General features: G+C 40.4%; 1 pseudogene; it reads left to right on the top strand.

Moving 5' to 3' along the window:
• The first annotated feature begins 280 nt into the window (after positions 1–280).
• Positions 281–762, top strand: LOC102824468 (annotated as a pseudogene).
• Positions 763–8,780: the final 8,018 nt, after the last annotated feature.

Genomic DNA, 8,780 nt, shown 5'->3' with positions numbered 1-8,780 from the left:
TCCATGCTCTTCTCCTCTGGATGTTTTAGTTCCAAAGGTAGGACTACTGCCCTCTGAAGATACAGAACTGATTCCATTGAATTGGAAGTTAAGTATGCCTCATGGCTATTTGGGGCTCCAAATACCTTTAGATCGTTAGGCAAAGAAGAGAGTTACTGTATTGGGTGGTGTGACTGGCCCTGCTTACTAGGGGGGATTGGATTAACATTAAATAATGGAGATTAAAGAAGAATATGTGGTTTATTTCAGCTGGGGCCGCATCTTGCAGTAACTCCCCAAGATGATGAACACAAAGGGAAAGAGGCGGGGTACCCACTATATGTTCTTCAGGCCTTTCAGAAAGCATGGGGTGGTTCCTTTTGCCACATACATGTGAATCTACAAGAAAGGCAATATTGTGGACATCAAGGGAATGGGCATAGTTCAAAAAGGCATGCCCCACAAATGTTACCACAGCAAAACCAGAAGCGTCAACAATGTGACCCAGCATGTTGTCGGCATTGTTGTGAGCAAGCAAATCAAGGGCAAGATTCTTGCCAAGAGAATTAATGTGCGCATTGAGTATATTAAGCACTCTAAGAGCTGAGACAGCTTCCTGAAGTGAGTGAAGGAAAATGATCAGAAAAAGAAGGAAGCCAAAGAGAAAGGGACCTAGCTTCAGCTAAAGCGCTAGCCTGCTCCCCCCAGAGAGGTGCATTTTGTGAGAACCAATGAAAGGAGGCTGAGCTGCTAGAATCTATTCCCTAGGAATTTACGGAATAACAGGAGTGAAATAAAGATGCCTGAGGAGTACAAATGCCAAGTCTTTGGTTGTAATTGTGTGGATGTGTGGTGTGTGTCCTCCCTCCCCCCTAAATACATAGTATTTAAACCACATTGTGTTTCCTAGTTTGCTTGATAATCAATGCTTTTACTGTTGGAAAAAAAAAAAGAATATGTATGGAATCCAAGATATTCCTGAAGATGTTTTTTTTAGTACTCATGCCCTGTGATTAAAATCAATGGTAAATGACAGCAACCCAGTTCCCACATAACTACTAATGGCACATACTTTTCAGGAATGAAGTTTTTGGTCACCTCACCAAGCAAAGAACCACACTTGTTGATAATTCAGAGAAATGAGCTATTTTCTCTGTATATGAGTGATCACTTAAAGCCTCTATCACATGATAGGAATATCTAGATCAATGAAAAAGGATCAGGATCTCTGGGAACATGGATACCAGTACTTTTGAAATGTTAAACACAGACAAGGAATGTAGAGGATGAGACTTGAGAATTGAGCATGAATGCGGTCATGTAGCAATATACAGAGCAGATGGTGCTTGCTTCTGGATTTACACTGAATTTTAATAGCACATTAGCTATAGACAGCACTTTGTTATTTCAGTCTGTTTGTCTGGTTAAGCACTAGCCCCAGAAGATTAAAAATTACCTAGGAGGTTTCTCATGTCTTGTTCAGCTGTCTTACTTCCTGTATTGATAAGAAGTAAACACTTCAGCAATAAGTCAAAATGGTGTTGTTGTTATTGTTAGATGTTACAGAGTCAGTAGCAACTCATAGTGTGACCTTATGCACAACTGAATGAAACACTGCCCAGTCTTGCGACGACATCTTAACAATTGTTGTTATGTTTGAGCCCATTACTGCTAACACTGTGCCAATGAATTTTGATGGGTGCCTTCCTATTTTTAGCAGACCTTTCACTTTACCCAGCATGATTTCCTTATCCAGGGACTGGTCCCTCCAAATAATATGTCTGAAGTATGAGAGAGGAAGTCCAGCCATCTGGCTTCCAAGGAGAATTCTGGTTGTATTTCTTCCAACACAGATTTGCTTTTAGCAAGAACAAACACAATTTATTCTTATAGCAATCTATGGTACTTTTATTATTCTTCTCCAACACCATAATGCAAATGTATAAATTCTTCTACAGTTGTCCTTATTCACTTTCCAACTTTCACATGCATGTGAAGCTATTGAAAATACCATGGTTTAGGTCAGGCCCACTTTAGTTCTCAAACTGACATCTTTGCTCTTGCACACTTTAAGTAAGTCTTGTGCAGGAGATTTGCCTAAAGCAATACATCATTTGATTTTTTTTGATTGCTGCTTCCATGATTGTTGATACTAGATCCAAGAAAAATGAAGTGTTTGATAAGTTCAGCCTTTTCTCCATTTATATGGATGTTGTTTACTGATTCAGTGGTGAGTATTTTTGTCTTCTTTACATTGAGGTACAACCACACCAAAGGCTTTGGTCTTTGATCTTCATCAGTAGTAGGTTGTATTGTTACAGCATGACTAACAGCCCCCATTTAAACTAGGTATCCGCTAAGTCCTTTCTGCCCCTTTCTCACCCTGCCCAACACACTGCCTCACCCTGTGGAAAAAATAATAGATAAACTTCTTACACTTCAATGACAGGGAAAACAGCAAAGGATAGAATTACCCAATGACACCTTAATAAGTAAGATAAAGACTTGGCTAAAAAAACACACCAGCCCTTCTGCTCAAACAGGATAAGGGTTTATTGATGGGTTTATTCCCACTTACAGGATAAGGATCTGCTGGAATTTTCCACCCCAGGTGACAAGACAAGTCTGTTTGTTTAAACCACTCTGTGTTTTTTGTATAAAACCCTGTTCCTCTGCTTCCTTTGGGGTCAGAGTGATTTGGGCTTTAGCTGACACTCTGGCCACTGGCAATAAACTTCGCTCTTTTAAGATTTCGAGTTGAAGAGTAAAGTCCTGTCCTGGTCTTTCTGGTGAATCAACTCTTTTCTCTTAATCTAAATTCCTATCGTTTGGACCAGAATGGAAATTTGCCTGTGACTTCGGTCCTCAACTGTGGCCACACAGTCTGTCCTGTCACCACATCTATTTAACATTTACATGTCTTTCATTGTCAATCTGAATGAATGCCTGACTGTTTAAATGTGTGAAACCAGCCCTTGTTTGAATGGACCTGATCTGTGCGGCTCCACAGCAATAGCCATGGAGTCTGAGAGGGCCCTCACCTGCGATTACATGGTCACATCATAAGGCATAATGGTGCTCACCTCCCTGCCAGGAGGCTGACCTGGCCAGGGATCATGGGTGCATCTGAACCAAGATGGACCTAAGTTCCTGAGAGGGACGTGGCCAGGTGGGCAACTGGATGGGGAACTCAATTCCCTGTGACCTACGTCTTAGATTCTTTTACCTTTGATAGACTTCTCATTCTTCTTCACAATTAAATTCCTTATCTGTCTTCCTATCAATGTCATTCTTTCTTTAGGTCTCTGGATGGTGTCGCCGAAGAGTGGACCTATCTCTCCAAAGTACTCTTAGTTGTCTGTTTCTTTCTTGTCATCCTTTGTTTTCTCAGGGCTCAGCATCTCCTGAAGCCTTGCCTGTCTTTAATGCCCCATCTCTGCCTGGACAGATTTCAACTCTTTTTATCATCTTTCCTCCAGGAACTCCAGGCCTCACCTCCCTTTGTCTACTACAGTGGCAGGGAATTTTTTACCTTTTTATATGAACTCCTCCTCCAGGGGACCTTCTATCATCACTCTTCAGACAGGCCCTGGTACTGGCATGGGGTCAGGCTGATTAACCCTGTCTTTTGTGGTATAGTAAATGTGTGCAGGAACGCCGGGATGTGCTGCAATCATATGACTACTTGGAGGAGCAGCCAGAGAAGCTGAGCTTCCTGGAAATGCAAAAGGAGCCAGCTGAGTACCAGGTTGCTACAGTCACACTGGAAGTGCTTATGCTAGTAGCAATTTGTACCTTTTCAGGATGGGTAAAGACATTGCCCACCTGTTCTGAAAAGGCCCAGGAAGCAGTCAAATTACTCCTTAAAGGAATCACTCCTAGATACGGTTTGCTCTTGTCAACTGGCTCAGACAATGGGCCAGCTTTTGTTTCTCAGATCTTGCACAACCTTTCTAAGGTCTTGGACATCACTTGGAAACTTCATACTACCTACCGTCCTCAGAGGTCAGGACAGGTAAAATGGCAAAACAGAACCCTAAAGTCCACTCTTGCTAAATTGTGCCAGGAAATTAGATTCACTTGGGCTGCCATGTTACCCTTAGCCCTATTGTGTAGTCAAGTGTATTCCTGGGTCTAGTGGGTTTTCTCCTATGAAATATTATTTAGAAGGGTTCCTCCTACTTATCAGACATCTGGTCTACTAATATTACTATCAACTCAACAACTTCTTATATTAGCCCACAACATACTTGGTTTGCCTGTTCCGATGGTCTTAAGACTTGCATAACAGGGTCCATCCAGACAATGTATATTAGTCCAGGTTTTGCACCAGGGGAAGAAGGATTTAACTTAATTGAGCCCCCAGGATTATGCTACAAACTAGCTGTGCCTTTAATAGTCCCACTCATATTTGGATTATCAGTTACTGGCACTCCTGCCCTAGCCACAGTCACCCTTATAAAAGGTGACATGGACCTGACCCTCCTATCCTCCAGGGTAGATGCTAATTAAGTCACCTCCAGTACACCATTCAGCTCATGAATGACCACATTTAATCCCTAACAGAAGTAGTTCACAAGGTCTGAACTTCCTTTTCCTAGACCAAGGTGGCCTGTGTGCAACCTTGGGGAAGGCTGTTGTTTCTATGCTAACTCCTCTGGGGTCATAACTAACACACTCCAGAAGGTCTGTGAAAACTTAGAAAGTTGCCATAGAGAAAGAGACAACAAGTAGAACTGGTACCAAAGACTATTCAATTGGAGCCCTTGGCTAATCTCATTACTTACAGGAATAATGGGCCCCGCCCTGCTTCTGATTCTCACCCTAATATCTGGGCCCTGTATCTTCAATGCCCTCATTACCTTTATGCAGTCTCGAATAGAATCTCTTAAACTACTGGTCCTCTCTCAGCCATATGAACGCCTAGAATAGGAGGACAGTTTAAATTGCTCAATGATTTAAGCTAACGTACAATGAGAGGAGGGGGGAATGTTACAGCATGACTAACAGCCCCCATTTAAACTAGGTATCCGCTAAGTCCTTTCAGCCCCCTTCTTACCCTGCCCCTCCCCCACCTCACCCTATGGAAAAATAATAAATAAACTCCTTTACACTTCAATAACAGGAAAAACCGCGAAGGTTAGAATGACCCAAGGACACCTGAACAACTAGGATAAAGACTTGGCTAAAAAAACCCACCAGCCCATCTGCACAAACAGGATAAGGGTTTATTGGTGGGTTTACTTCCACTTACAGGATATGGGTCTGCTGGAATTTTCCACCCTTTACACAAACAGGATAAGGGTCTCCTGGAATTTTCCACGCCAGGTGACAAGTCTGTTAGTTTTAACTGCTCTGTGTTTTGTATAAAACTGTTTCCCTGCTTGCTTTGGGGTCAGAGTGACTTGGGCTTTAGCTGACACTCTGGCCACCAGCAATAAACTTCGCTCCACTCTTTAAGATTTTCGAGTTGAGTTCTTTTGAACTCGCCCTGCTGCAAAAGTATCATCTGCATATTGCAGGTTGTTAATGAGTCTGCCTCCAATCCTGATGCCAATTTCTTCTTCATATAATCCAGTTTCTCAAATTATTTGCTTAGCATATTGATTGAATTAGTATGGTGAAAGGATACAACCCCAGTGTGCACCTTACTCTATTTTTAACCATTCAGTGTTTCCTTGCTCTGTTCGAATGACTGCCTCTTGGTCTACATACAAGTTCCTCATAAACACCATTCATTGTTCTGGAATACTCATGCTCTGCAATATGATCCATAGCTTGTCATGTTCTACACAGTCCAAAGCCTTTGCATAGTCAATAGAGCACAGGTAAGCATCTTTCTAGTATACTCTGCTTTTAGCCAACTCAGCAATAATATATCTAGTTCCACATCCTCATTTGAATGTGTCTTGAATCTCTGGCAATTTCCTGTCAATGTAACCTTTTAGCCATTTTTGAATTTTTTGAGTAAAATTTTACTTGCATGTGATATAAATGATATTGTATGATGATTTCCACATTCCATTGGCTCACCCTTTCTTTTGAATGGGCACAAATATGGATCTCTTCTGATAAATTGGCATGTATGTAGTTGTCTTCCAAATTTCTTGGCATAGTTGAGTGAGTGCCTCCAGTGCTATTTAAGCGTGTTCAAATATTTCAAATTGAATCCCATCAATTCCCTGAGCTTTGTTCTTTCCCAACGTCTTCAGGGCAGTTTGGACTTCTTACCTCTCTACCACTGTTCTTGATCATATGCAATCTCTTGAAATGGTTGAACATTGACCATTTCTTTTTGGCACAATGAGTGCGTATTTCTTCCATTTTGTTTTGATGTCTTCTGCATCATATAATATTTTGCCCAAAAAATTTTTAAGTATTCTAAGTCTGGGCATGAAGTTTTTCCTCAGTTCTTTCAGCTTGTGAAATGCTGAGCATGTTCTTCTCTTCTAGTCTTCTAACTCTAGACCTTTGCACATTTCATTATAATGTTGGACTTTGTCCTTTTGAGCTGCCCTTGAAATGTTTCTGTTCAGGTCTTTTACCTTCTCATTTCTTCCATTTGCTTTAGCATTATACTTCAAGATAGACTTTGAAATGTTCTTTTTGATGATGAATGTGATGCTATTCTTCTTCAATTTGTAATGTCTGTCATAACAAGACATGTGTCTGTCTGAATCAAAATGGCTAATTTCAGATCATTTCAGCTCCACTAATGCCTAGGATATCAATGTTTATGCATTCCATTTCATTTTTTATAATTTCAAATTTGCCTACATTCATACGTCATACATTCTACGTTCCAATTATTAATAGATGTTTACAGTTGTTCCACCTCATTTTGAGTTGTGCCCCATCAGCAAATGAAGGTCCTGAAAGCTTTACTTTATTTGCATTATCATGGTTAACTCTGCTTTGAGGAGGCAGCCCTTCCTCAGTCATATTTTGAGTGCTTTGTAACTGAGGGGCTCATATTCACGCACTGTATCTGACAATATTCTCGTGCTATTCATCCTGCTTCAATACTCAATATTCTGCTGCTCAATACTCAATATTCAATACTCAATACTCAATATTCGATACAATACTCAATACATCCAATATTCAATACTCAATATTCTGCTGCTATCTGACAATGTTCCATGGCTATTCATAAGCTACTCAGTGGCTATACATTTGGAAGTAGTCAGCCTCTCATCCTTCTATGCCTGTCTTAGTCTGGAAGCTCAGCTGAAACCCATCTACTATGGGTGACCCTTTGGAATTCACAACACCAGTGGCATAGGTTCCAGCATCACAGAAACGCACAAGTCACCATAGTGTGACAAACTTATAGATGAGTGATGGATAGTCAAAATGTGCAATCCTGATCTGTCACTATACAATGCAGAGTTTCAAGAAATGACCAGATATCATTTATTGATAAGGGTAGAATGACTTGAGAAGGTTCCAGGATATTTATCATTTCATTAATTTTATCTTTTCATTGACTTGCTGTTGTTGTTAAGTGTCATCAAGTCAATACCAACTCATAGAGACACTTTCAAGACAATGGTGATTTTCAATACTGTCAGTCAGGCACAGAAACCAGGATCAGAGTTCATTTTTAAGGTGAGATTTCAGACATAAGTGGTGAGAATGAAAGGACATTTTGATTAAATTTTGGACTTGCTTCAAATTCTGTTAAGGAATTGAAATTTACCAAAAATGACCTTTTTAAAGGTTCACTCGTCCACAAAAGAAGGTTTTGAGTGTTTAGTTTTAAAGAAAAAAGGAAGAAGTTACTAGGAGAAGTATAAGATAGGACTGGAGGGAGTTTATGAAAACATTTATTAAATGTAAAAAGACTTCTGGAAAGCTTTTCTGACTGATATCTGAGTCTAGTCAAGACTGCAGAATAAGTACAAATCATTTGCTTCTTTGTGTCTGGGATTTTATATCCATAAAACAAAATATGGGTACAGGCCATTTTTCATATTGTTGTTGTTGTTAGGTACCATCAAGTCAGCACCGACCCATAGTAACCTTATGCACAGCAGAATAAAACACTGCCGGATCCTGGGCCAACTTCACTACTATTGCCATGCTTGAGTGCATCAATGCTGCCTCTTGGCCAATCCATCTCGTTGGGGGTCTTCCTCTTTTTTTCTGACCCTCCACCTTACCAAACATGATAACCTTCTCCAGTGACTGGTCCCTCCTGACAGTATGTCCAAAATATGAAAAACTAAGTTTGGCCATCTTGGCCTTCAAGGAGCACTCTGGCTACAATTCTTCCAAACGGATCTATTGGTCCTTTTGGCAGCCCGTGGCACTTTCAATATTCTCCTCCAACACCATAACTCAAAAGCCTCAATTCTTCTACGGTCTTCATTATTCACTATCCAGCTTTTGCATGCATATGAGGTTATGAAAATACGATGTCTTTGGTAAGGCACACCTTAGTTATCAAGTTGACATCTTTGCTCTTCAACACTTTTAAAAGGTCTTGTGCAGCAGATTTCCCTAATGCAATACGTCATTTGATATCTTGGCTGCTGCTTCTGTGAGTGTTGATTGTTGATGTCCTTGACAACTTCAATCTTTTCTCCATTGATAAGAATGTTGTTTATTGGTATAGTAGTGAGGTTTTTTGTTTACTTTACTTTGAGATGTAACCCAAACAGAAGACTGTGTTCTTTGATCTTCATTAGTAAATGTTTTAAGTCCTTTTCACTTTCAGCAAGCAAGTTTGTATCATCTGCATATCGCAGGTTTTTAATGAGTCTTCCTCCAATCCTGACACCACATTTTTCTTCATA

The sequence above is a fragment of the Chrysochloris asiatica genome, unplaced genomic scaffold (genome assembly GCF_000296735.1).
Source record: "Chrysochloris asiatica unplaced genomic scaffold, ChrAsi1.0 scaffold00075, whole genome shotgun sequence".
Taxonomy (NCBI): Eukaryota; Metazoa; Chordata; class Mammalia; order Afrosoricida; family Chrysochloridae; genus Chrysochloris; species Chrysochloris asiatica.
Note: the sequence above shows the minus strand (reverse complement) of the source record. Positions and strands in the feature narration are given on the sequence as shown.